Source organism: Gymnogyps californianus, chromosome 2 (genome assembly GCF_018139145.2).
Source record: "Gymnogyps californianus isolate 813 chromosome 2, ASM1813914v2, whole genome shotgun sequence".
NCBI lineage: Eukaryota > Metazoa > Chordata > Aves > Accipitriformes > Cathartidae > Gymnogyps > Gymnogyps californianus.
The window spans coordinates 14,303,766-14,316,010 of NC_059472.1; the positions used below are offsets into that span (position 1 = coordinate 14,303,766).

General features: G+C 42.7%; 1 protein-coding gene across 1 annotated transcript in view; it reads right to left on the minus strand.

The window, feature by feature from the left end:
- Nucleotides 1-12,245, minus strand: part of DEPTOR (DEP domain containing MTOR interacting protein) — an 82,889-nt gene that overhangs the window by 12,809 nt on the left and 57,835 nt on the right. The window lies entirely within an intron of this gene.

The window sequence follows — 12,245 nt, forward strand, 5'->3', positions numbered from 1 at the left end:
GTGGCTCTGGCTGAAATACTACATCAGTAGCAGAAGAACAGGGCATAAGCAATCCAGGAGGTTCCTGGAATGCATTGATGACAGCTTCCTTCTCCAAGTGATAGAGGAGCCAACGAGGAGAGGTGCTATGCTGGACCTTGTTCTCACCAACAAGGAGGGGCTGGTGGGGAATGTGAAGCTCAAGGGCAGCCTTGGCTGCAGTGACCATGAAATGGTGGAGTTCAAGATCCTTAGGGCAGTGAGGAGGGTGCACAGCAAGCTCATTACCCTGGACTTCAGGAGAGCAGACTTTGGCCTCTTCAGGGATCTGCTTGGTAGAGTACCACACGATAAAGCCCTGGAGGCAAGAGAGGCCCAAGAAAGCTGATTAATATTCAAGAATCACCTCCTCCAAGCTCAGGAGCGATGCATCCCAACAAAGAGGAAGTCAGGCAAAACCACCAGGAGGCCTGCGTGGATGAACAAGGAGCCCCTGGACAAACTCAAACACAAAAAGGAAGCCTACAGAGGGTGGAAGCAAGGACAGGTAGCTTGGGAGGAATACAGAGAAATTGTCCGAGCAGCCAGGGATCAGGTTAGGATAGCTAAAGCCCTGACAGAATTAAATCTGGCCAAGGATGTCAAGGGCAACAAGAAAAGCTTCTATAGGTATGTCGGTGATAAAAGAAAGACTAGGGAAAATGTGGGCCCTCTCTGGAAGGAAATGGGAGACCTGGTTACCTGGGACATGGAGAAGGCTGAGGTACTCAACAACTTTTTTGCCTCAGTCTTCACCAGCAAGTGCTCCAGCCACACCACCCAAGTTACAGAAGGCAAAGGCAGAGACTGGGAGAATGAAGAACTGCCCACGGTAGAAGATCAGGTTCGAGACCATCTAAGGAACCTGAAGGTGCACAAGTCCATGGGGCTTGATGAGATGCATCCGTAGGTCCTGAGGGAACTGGTGGATGAAATGGCTAAGCCACTATCCATCATATTTGAGAAGTTGTGGCAGTCCGGTGAACTTCCCACTGACTGGAAAAGGGGAAACATAACCCCCATTTTTAAAAAAGGTAAAAAGGAAGACCCGGGGAACTACAGGCCAGTCGGTCTCACCTCTATGCCCAGCAAGATCATGGAGTGGATCCTCCTGGAAACCATGCTAAGGCACATGGAAGATAAGGAGGTGACTGGTGACAGCCAACATGGCTTCACTAAGGGCAAATCATGCCTGACAAATTTGGTGGCCTTTTACAACGGGGCAACAGCATTGGTGGATAAGGGAAGAGCAACTGATGTCATTTACCTGGACTTGCGCAAAGCATTTGACACTGTCCTGCATGACATCCTTGTCTCTAAATTGGAGAGACATGGCTTTGACAGATGGACTACTCGGTCAATACAGAATTGCCTGGATGGTTGCACTCAAAGAGTTGTGGTCAACAGCTCCATGTCCAAGTAGAGACCAATGACCAGTGGCATTCCTCAGGGGTTGGCATTGGGACTGGCTCTGTTTTTAACATCTTTGTCGGCGACATGGACAGTGGGATTGAGTGTACCCTCAGCAAGTTTGCCAACAAAACCAAGCTGTGTGGTGTGGTCGACATGCTGGAGGGAAGAGATGCCATCCAGAGGGACCTTGACAGGCTTGAGAGGTGGGCTCCTGCGAACCTCGTGAAGTTCAACAAGGCCAAGTGCAAGGTTCTGCACATGGGTCGGGGCAATCCCAAGCACAAATACAGGCCGGGCGATGAGGGGATTGAGAGCAGACCTGCGGAGAAGGACTTGAGCGTGTTGGTTGACAAGAAGCTCAACATGACCCAGCAATGTGCATTTGCAGCCCAGAAAGCCAATCGCATCCTGGGCTACATCAAAAGAAGCGTGACCAGCAGGTTGAGGGAGGTGATTCTGCCCCTCTGCTCCGCTCTCATGAGACCCCATGTGGAGTACTGCTTTCAGCTCTCAAGCCCCCAACATAAGAAGGACATGGACCTGTTGGAGCGGGTCCAGAGGAGGGCCACAAAGATGATCAGAGGGCTGGAGCACCTCTCCTATGAAGACAGGCTGAGAGAGTTGGGGTTGTTCAGCCTGGAGAAGAGAAGGCTCCAGGGAGACCTTATAGCAGCCTGCCAGTACCTAAAGGCGGCCTACAGGAAAGATGGGGAAGGACTCTTTATCAGGGAGTGTAGTGATAGGACAAGGGATAACGGCTTTAAACCGAAAGATGGTAGATTTAGATTAGATATTAGGAAGAAGTTCTTCACTGTGAGGGTGGTGAGGCACTGGAAGAGGTTGCCCAGAGAAGTTCTGGATGCCCCCCCTCCCTGGAAGTGTTCAAGGCCAGGTTGGATGGGGCTTTGAGCAACCTGGTCTAGTGGAAGGTGTCCCTGCCCATGGCAGGGGTTTTGGAACTAGATGATCTTTAAGGTCCCTTCCAACCCAAACCATTCTATGATTCTATGATTCTATGAACATGGAGTCTTAGCTTAGAAATAATGTCTCTTTATGCTTGGGTTGAACTTTTAGTGTTCTTTTTTTTTTCTGGTATATCTATACCTAAACTAGAGCTGCTAAAAGAAAACACACATAATGAATAAAGAACTTAAAAACTATATATCAGTTTACTTACAAGGTCAAATATAATTAGGCTAAACTAACTAAATGTAGTTCGTTTAGGGCCCATATTAGTTAAAAATAGTCCCTAAACCAGCCCAAACAAGGGAGTTACAAGGGCAGTCAGATCCATGCAGGGCACCCTCAGCACCCTCCGGTATCAAGACTGTAACGGGCAGGAACGGTCTGTGCCATTTGAGACAAACAGCTGCTCTCTGTTTGCACAGACAAAAGTGCAATTGTTTTTCCATGTGTTTGACTAGCTAAACAGAGCCTTGGCTTCAATGCAACATGTTTCCCAAATCATTTGCTTATATCATGGAAGGAAGCCAGCTTGTGTCTTGAGCAGCAACAAGAAAAGACACGGAGAAGTGCGGGGAAGGGTCTGTAAAGCAGGCAGCCAGGGAGCAGCAGCATCCCTGAAGCGCTCGGGGCAGAGAGCTGTGATAGCCATGATGCTGTAAACGCAACAGCATCTGAGGACCCCTTCAAGGCTTCAAGTGAAATGGATATTGCAACTAAACCTAATAATACGAAATGTTTTTCATCCTCAGTTGAGAGCAAAAGCAGTTCAAAATGCCAGCATTTTGCTGTACTGGCCTCTAATTTTATGTCTTTTTTATAGACACTTGGGATACTCTTTTTAAGATTTCAGCCATCCTGCAGATAAGTTTTTCAGATGACAGTCCTCCCTTTAGAGAGCCTGGACTACCTAAGAGTGACCTGCAATAGCCTAAGAAAGCTCGAGCAAGGGTAAGATCCCAGCTGTTCTGGCAGGCACTAGATCTCGCCATTCAATGGGCTATAGACCACGCTGGAATTTGGAAGCTGTATCAAAACACAAGCACAGCCCTGTTTTACAGTGCAGCTGAAACCAAGACTGCTTTCTCTCTTTCTGAATGGCTACAGCTGTAAGACTTCAGAAACAATCAAGATAGCACTTTTATAAATGCAGGGTGTTCAGATATCTGGGTTATCCTGCCATAAAACACCACTTACTCGAAAAGAATTTTTAAACCTACTTTTTATTAAAATAATGTGACTAAATTTAAAAAATCCACTGATCTTCAATTACAAATCTGCAGACAATTTTTTGTTCTGAATTGTATTTGCTATTGATGAGAAGGAGCCAATGTACAGACACAAGTATATTAGGTCACTTGTTGCCCAACAGCATTTTAGGTGACCGGCCTACAAACAAGTTCGATTCTAATGTCAACTACACTGCTGTGAAAGCAGAAAAAAGAGCTCTGAGGTATTATGAAACTTTCTGTATTTGCATAAGGTTTCAGTTGTTGTAAAGAAAAAAAAAGTCATTTTATTGCCCGGTAAAACTCTCTCTCTGTTAAAAGAGTCTTTAGAAAAAAACCACACAGAGTTATTGGAAATCTAATACTGTTCTGCAAGCCAAAATTCAGGTCTGGGATAAGCAAGTAAAACCTTGCTAAACCTGTGTCCTATAAGTTTAGGAGAAAAAAAAAAGGAAATTCACTGTTAAAGGTGAAATTTATACTCAAAAATCTAAACCCACTCCTTTTATATTTCACCTAGGAATTCCCACTGCCTTAATTCCTTTCTCTACAGTGAATAACATGGATCCTGTTGTTTAAAAACAGGACTGAAAACCATAAAAAGAATTTTTCTCTGTTTTCTTTTGTGTGTGCAGTTTGCAGTTTACATCCTGCTGGAGTGACGTCTGAGCACTGCGCTGCCCATCTGCATGGGAGTGGATCCTTCCCCTTATACCTCAGGGTAGGGTGACTCTTCACATGCAGAGTTTTGACTTCTTTATTATAGAACAGTCCCTGATAGTCACAGCAAGCACCTAGTCTCTAGTCCAATATAAAGCTGGCTGATTTTTTTAGTTGATTTTATGTCCACTGACTCAGAAGAACAGAAGCCCATGGTCCACTGAAGCAAGTGCAGTCCCACACCCCATCTACTTGGTGGTGACTCTGCACTCAGAGGCATCTGCACAAGGGTAGAGTTCACTTGACCATCCAAAACAATTTCAACAGAAGTACTGCGGCCTCAGAAGAGGTATCTTCAAAACAAACTGATCCTTAAACAACTCTGTGGGGAAAGAAGCAAGGCAAACCAAAGAAACAAGCAGAAAAATGGAGATTCACCAAAAAAAGTCGGAATGTAGGATGAAATTCTGACATGTCTGAAGACGACAGGAGCTTTATCATGGCTTTAAAAGAACTAGAATGTCATACTTAGAGTCTAATGATTTATTAGTGGAAAACAGAGCAAAACAGAGGAGAATTTTAGTAAAGATTAGCAGAGACTGGAATATGGTAGCATTGGAAATAGAAAGTCTCTACTCCTAGAACAGTTACAACCTGGGCAGGGATGGCAGGGTGGTATGTCACAAAGATAGTATTTGGAGTTAATACAAACACAAATTTCTCGTCAGGAGTGGGAGGACGATGGCTTAGAAAGGGGACAGTTGTACAAACTGAAGTTTGAAACCCAGTGGAGCCTGTGCCGGTGTAACATTGCTGCACGGGAGTCAGTAGGTCCAGTCTGTAAATTTGGATCTACATGTTGCTCTGAGACTGAGAAACCTAGACGATATACTGTGAACCACAGCTCCACAAAGCACAAGGAAACTTTATCAAACCTAAGTTTTTTTCATTTGTACTGGTACCAAAATAGATCTACTCATCAAATGTTTTGATTATGTTTGATAATATGTCAGATTTGTTGGCATTTTTCATCGGTTTAAACCCAAGCTACTTTACAAGAATACCTATGTATTCTGGTAGGAAAACGGTGAGCATAGTTGCACAGAGGGTTTGTGACAGGGTAAATAAGAGAAACCAAATCCAAATTGTGTCTTCCACGTGGCCATCATGGGACAGGTTCAACCAGCAGGCCAGTGGTACAGTGTCTCTAAGATAGTCTCCTGACACTAAGAGGTTCAACAATGATAGGGCTTCCACTACGGAAGAGGAATAAAACAGACCGAGTAGCTGGTGCAGCAAAGGGGCAGAAGACAGACTGATTAGCAGCTCATCCAAGGCTGTACTGGGATTCCCAATGACGAGGAGAAAGTGGGACTGCTGAGAAAACATTTAATGATTTCAGTCAACCTAAAGACACTTTGCTAATGCAAAGGATGATCAAGGACATAAGGACTCTGTTGTTGCACTTGTAGTGTTCTGTAATGAAAGCAAAGGAGAGATTTGCCAAACCTTGTCTGCTTTTGGCAACCAGACAAAGTTCTGGCAGTGACACAAAATGCAGCTCCCCAAATCATGTTTTCCTTCAGTAAGAGAAGTCCCTAGTTTGGTGAGAGGGCTGAATTCACAAAACTTTCAGACAAGAGGAGATGCGTGCGATGCAGTTTGCTGCCCAGTACTCATAGAACTATGTTACTATGATAATTTTGATGGTAATAATCCCAGTATAGTTAGAGTAACAGGGTTTTAGGTAGGCCCAACCTATTGAAAAGTGGTAACAGGACTCACTCTAAAAAATCTGGGAACTACTCATTGAGGTTAATTAAACACACCCACTGGAAATGGAAACTTTGGGACAGTTACAGAGGCATCACCACAGCTTGCCGGCAAACTCCTTGAGCAAATGATGACCACAGACTAAAAAGAGAAGGCAGACACAGAGTAGGAACACCAGGTACAGATTCATGCATCGATTGGGAAAGTACGGTGACTGCTATACATGCTGTTAAACAGTTGTCAAGGACAACCAACCACTAATCCATTTTTCATGTCGATGGCAGAGTTGAGTATTTTCACATTCACAAATATTTGATCTCTTCCAACTTCTGTTGAATCATCATTCTACTAACACAACTGCCTTACTAAATTTTTCTTTAGAGTCTTTTAGAAAGATTTCTACTAAAGATGAAAAAAAAAAAATAGCATCCAAACTGTTGACTATTATGTTCTTACTATGCTCTTAACACAGCCTAATGTGACAACCACTCTTCTTGAGCATGGCTTACAAGATATTCAAGGCTAATGGCTACCCTACTCAGCTTACTCTCTCCAGTCTCTGTGATGGATAGTAGCACATAAAATCTGAGGTTCTGGTTACAGCTGCATAAAGTGAAAGACGGAGCTAAAACTTGTTTGTGTTTTCTTTGGTTTTGCAAAACCAGAGTTGATTTTACAGTAAAATATCAAATCTGATTTCTTAAAATTAGATTTCTCTAAAGTCATGGGTGCTTGAACACAGCTTCCACATTTCTATGGAGGAGAATGGATCTTTATGTTATATTTTATAATTAAGTACTATCAGAAAATGAGGCACTCATTTATGGAGACATGTTTGAAACTTACATATACATTTATATTCAAGCCCTACAGTAGTGGCATTCATCACATGCAGTGCTATGCGCATTTAGCTCTGCTGCTTCTCTATTTATGGACAAGCTATGAAAGCAGTTTGTCAGCAATATTTTTTGAGTGTTCGCATTACCAAATACATTCATTCTGAATTCACTCTAATGTAATTATCAAATTCAGCAGTGAGCTGATAACACAGCTATAGGAAAATACCAACCTGCCTCAGTGTTTTCATGCTGTAATTGAAAACAGATGGCAACTTGTGTAATTTATGCTTTTCTACAATCAGTAACATGTTGGTATAAGATAAGAATTCTAAGACTGAACTGCATCTGCTTCAACAACACCATATGCTAGTGCACAGTATAAATATTTATCCAAACCTACTTCATCTTCTCATTTAAAGCTCAGTCACATGAGATGATAGTGAAAGTACCCTTCGGATACCTTTAATTAGCACTGAAGCATCTCCCCAATACTTTAAAGGGTTAGAGTCCCAGCACCAAACACTGAGGTATCTTCCCTTTCCTAAGCTTCATGGAGACGGTTAAATGGAGGCATGTTTGTTGTGCCTTATTTATACAATATAAATCCCAGTCTTCAAGCTCCCACTAGGCTGCCTTTAGGAGTTACAAAGAAGTTTCTCACTCATGATGTCCAAGCTTCTCTACTTTTCCCACTACCCTGAAAAACATTGGAGATTGGCCACAGCCATAAATGGGATATTTTTTCCCGGGGGAATAATTATCTTTTTTTAGGATTTTTAGACTGGTTTATCTTGCTTGTCAAACAGTTAAGCAATCACCAGGTTTGAGGTCAGATTGGCAAGGACCATGGAATGGGGTTTGCATTTCTCTGCAGCATGGGGTACATTCAACCTCCCAAGAATCTCACAGTTCAAATTTCTTCCTATTGCAGGAATCTAAGGCATTGGCAATTCCTCTGACATCACATGTTTTTGGGTTGGTTTTCCCCCTGCTTGGCACCTTATAATGCATAGCTTTTACTCCTTTATGTTACAAGCCTGTAATATTTTGTGATTGTGGCAGTATTTGGACTCTTTGCACTAATCGGATAGTACCTATGTTCCTTTGATTGCAGGGAGACTGGGCTGGGTGACCTCGATGAACCTGACAGCAATCTGCTCCATGAGACAGTGGCTACTCTATTACACTTGAGATTTGGCTCTTATTCTGCTAGTGAAATCATTTGAGAACCTGGACCTGAAATAATCATTTGTGAATGCAGAAGACGATGGCACAGGCAGAAAATTTATGAGGCTGACCTCCTCCCTGCACCAGCTTTTAAAGATCACAAGGAGAGCAGAACCACGCTGAAATGGTCCTGGCTGTATACCGTAATCCCCAAGCAGAGCTCAAAACAGAAGGGGTTGGTACCAGTGACCATACATGGTCCCCCAAACTCTCTGATACTGACTGAAATGAAGAAGAACTAGAATAGGATAGAAAAGCTTGAGTGGCCATTGGCAATTTGTATGATACAAGCGCCTTAGGTGTAACAGCTATAAATACTAATTTGCTCAAAATCAGTTTAAGGAGTCAGATATTCTTTAGCATTCCTCAAAGGTTAGAGCTGGGCACTGATTTCTCCAGCCAAAGAGAAGAACAGATAATCAGCAAAATGAGTGATTAATTTGTCTCTTTCACAAGCCTCACACTAAGCTAGGTCTGCTCATTTTGTCACACTCTGTTGCAGTCACACTAAATAATGTGTGATGCATAATTTAAGTCACTAGTTTGAAGTCAAGTTGTGTAACTTTTCAAAGAATACTTGTACCTTAAAAACAGAAATTAACTGACAGAATAAGACACTGAAAAAAGGGGAAAAAGAGTTTTCCTGACAACAACTGGCAATATTTAGCAGTGTCATCTGCAGAGACTCGAATTTTGCAGCCAGTCAATACTGAATATTAAAGCAACCTGGGAACTTCAAAATCCTGCTGTTCCTGTCTTCCACTGCTGACGACAGCAGACAGCAAAACAGAGCTGCAAATAACTTAGAAGTACACATCACAACACTGACTCCTTTCATAGCCCCGTATTGCCTCTAGCTCCCACTTGTTAATGTGCTTACAGCAACCACGCTCTTCACAATGCTGTCACAGGCAACCACACTTCAACAAACCAGGTCTAAAAATACTTTAATAAAGCTAATTGACAAGATATTTATTAAATTATTTGCTCAGTTTCATACTCGAAACCTCAGACTGTAAATGGTAATCCTATTTACCAGCCCCAGAAGAGGTATCAAGACTTAAAGCCGAAAAACATAACACCCTCTCACACCTCTTCAGCAGACCATGCTAGTAGGGATTTTCTTAGAATTAAATTGTCTGAAAATTCCCCCAGAAGAGGATGTCACGTATAAGGAGACCACAAGTGCTGCCACGCAGAGGTGCACGTGTGTGATGGAGACGCGTGCATCCCAGCCGCCCAGCGCCATGCCCACCACACAGCCGCTGTGTGTGGTCAGAGCTCCGTCCCAAGCTCATTGAGATTTCTACTCAGACTCCCAATTCACTGCGCTTTGGAGCAGGCCAGGAGCCCAGCCAAGGTCAAACTGAAAGCAAGCCGCCACAAAGTCCTTCAGGTAGGTTGAGCCTCTAATGTTTACTGCTTTATAAAACACACGGTAGAGTTTTAAGGGCACAACCTGAGGTCCTACAATGAGACTGTAGGCAGCAGTCCTCTCTCAACAATTTGTCCAGCGTAATGCAGAGACAGGAATATAGTGCTCTCCAAGAGAGATAAGTGCAAAATCACAAGCTTTACAAATAAAGACACTTCCAAAAACGATTACACTGGATACATCTTCTTAGGAGGAAAAACCCTGCTGCCACTGCCAAGAACTTTTCTACAAACTGCAACGACAAGTCTTGGCTCTTCTTCAAATTCTTACCCTTTTCATCATAGCCAACTTTCCTTGTTAGCGCTTCTTTGGTGTAGTGCTCAGAGCAACACTGGCAGACAAAAGCCTCTTGCACCAGCCCACCAGAAGTTACCGGGCCCAATAGTCTATTTTCAAAGTGCTCCTCCTGCAGCTTCCACACAGGGGAAGGTTTATTTTCAAGGAGCTGTCATCTAAAGCCTGTTATATGATTCCTTTAAATTCGCCAGATTGAAGAGTTCTGTAAACAGATGGATTAAGTGACATAGATTTTTAAAAATTTCAAATACTGCACTATAATTTACATACCTATTGCCATGGGAACACCTCAACAAAAACCCTTATCTTCAAAGAAAACTGGCATTTCTTCACCAGGGGCTAAAGGTACTCAGCATTTCTGAAAATGGGGTGCCGATTTTGGTGTCTCAACAGGGACTCATCTAATATACGGCCATAATGTTTTATGTGCAATTCTGCTCTGAAAAGCATTTTATATAAAGATAGCACCTTTGCAAACAATCAGATCTGTCCTTTGTGCAAATTCAAGGCAATATATCCCAGCTTTACTGTCTAAAATAGTGTTTGCTCCCCTCAGGACAGCGGACCATTTTACATTCTTATGTCTTAAATGGTTCAAGTAAACCTCTGTAACCCCATCAGAGTACATGAGGGCATGGAGAGCACGAATGGAAGATACGAGGACATAATTTGATACATAAAACCAGTTTCAGAGGTGAAATATGAAAGAACGCAGCTTAACTGAAACATCCTAGTGTGTAGTCACAGGGCTGCCAGCGTGAAACCAAAAGTAAAAACAAACCAAAGCCCGACTATATTCAGCCCTAAGCTGCTGAGTGCAGAAGTGAAATCTCTAAGATTATACATATGACACCACAGTGTTATTTTTACAAGTCAGGCTTCAGAATAGATCTACTTCATTGCTAGCTGCTATATTCAGAGAGTAAAAGATACTGTAAAGTACTGAACTCCCAAGTTCAGGATCTAGAACATACACATGAATAAATCCATTATTTTTAAATTTAAATCCTTTAAATTCTAGGCAGGATTACTATTTGAAAATGATACTCTTCATACAAAAATTGTAACTGTATATTATATTTAGGTATTGTACAAAACATATTAAAAATTCCAGCTCCCTCAGGAATCAAGCTGTTTGCCAGCAGGATGTGTCAGGGTGCTGCGTGCACCAACAGGCTCTGCAGCTGCCATTCCCCCTCCCAGGGGTTTTGCCTGCCCGTGCTCAAAAAAAGTAAATGTTTCAAAGACAGTACGTTCTTGCAAGTTTCTTTTGAAAAAAAACCCAGCAGCTGGAGAGGAGAAACCCCTGTAGTGCATTTGCTAAGGAGGGTGCCATGGCAGGTCTGGCATCGTGCGATGGGCAGGATGCGCATCCCTGGAGTCATGGCAGCACGTGCCGCCTCCAGCTTGGTGGGTGTGGATATATGGGCGAGAGGCAGCTGGGGGGAGTGTGATGGGAAAGGGAGATGAATTAGAAGGCAGGACAAAATTCGTGGCAAACTGGGCTGCGTGTGGAATACATCTGAAACCTTCACCTGTGTTGTTACCATACAATAAAACATGACATAAACTGATAATTTAATCTTTGTGTCTCGCCCAGCCTGGACACTGGAGTAGGTGTAGCTGCTAGTTTCCCTTTCTTGCTTTTATCTGTACTTGACATAGTGCTTTGCTTTTATTTTTCCCACTGGACAAGAAAGTGATTAATTCACAGATATATGCAGCATATGATCCAAACCTGCAAGTAAGTCAATGGGCTCTGCATTAGCAGTACAAAAGCCTTCACATGGAATTTGTATTTATTTATTCTTAAATCATGTATGAAACTATTTCAACTCCTTATGAAATCTGAAAGTATCATACGTTCTTCTTTCCAAAATGTCTTGAATCTTAACTACTTTACAATGAACAACAGATTATGCTAGCTTCACTTTCAATAGGTATGTCTGACTTCGCCTCTTCCTATATAGGCAAAGTCTAGAAGCTGCATACCAGCAACCACATAAATTGCAAAGTAAAGGGGAAAGCTAAAATTGTGCAGAGTTGGAAAAAGGTGAAGATAACAAAAAAAACCCAAAAAACCAAAACACCACCACCACCAAAACCAGCCAACCAACAACAAAAAAAAAAAAATCAAAAAAGGGAAAAGATCAAGAAAACAACTTGGAAAGGATAAACGAGTTTCATGTGGAAAAGGGACTTGAAGAATCTCAAGGACAGAAGAAAAGAAACAGGAGGGGGGTGAAAGGCAGCAGAACTCACTGTGCACAAACGCCTGAAACTGAGACAAAGGTACTCAACCCTGGATACAAAAGCACCCCTCCCTCCCCAAGCACAGGCAGCCCAAGACCTTCACTGAGCAGCACAAAAACCCCCGGTAAATCATCGCAT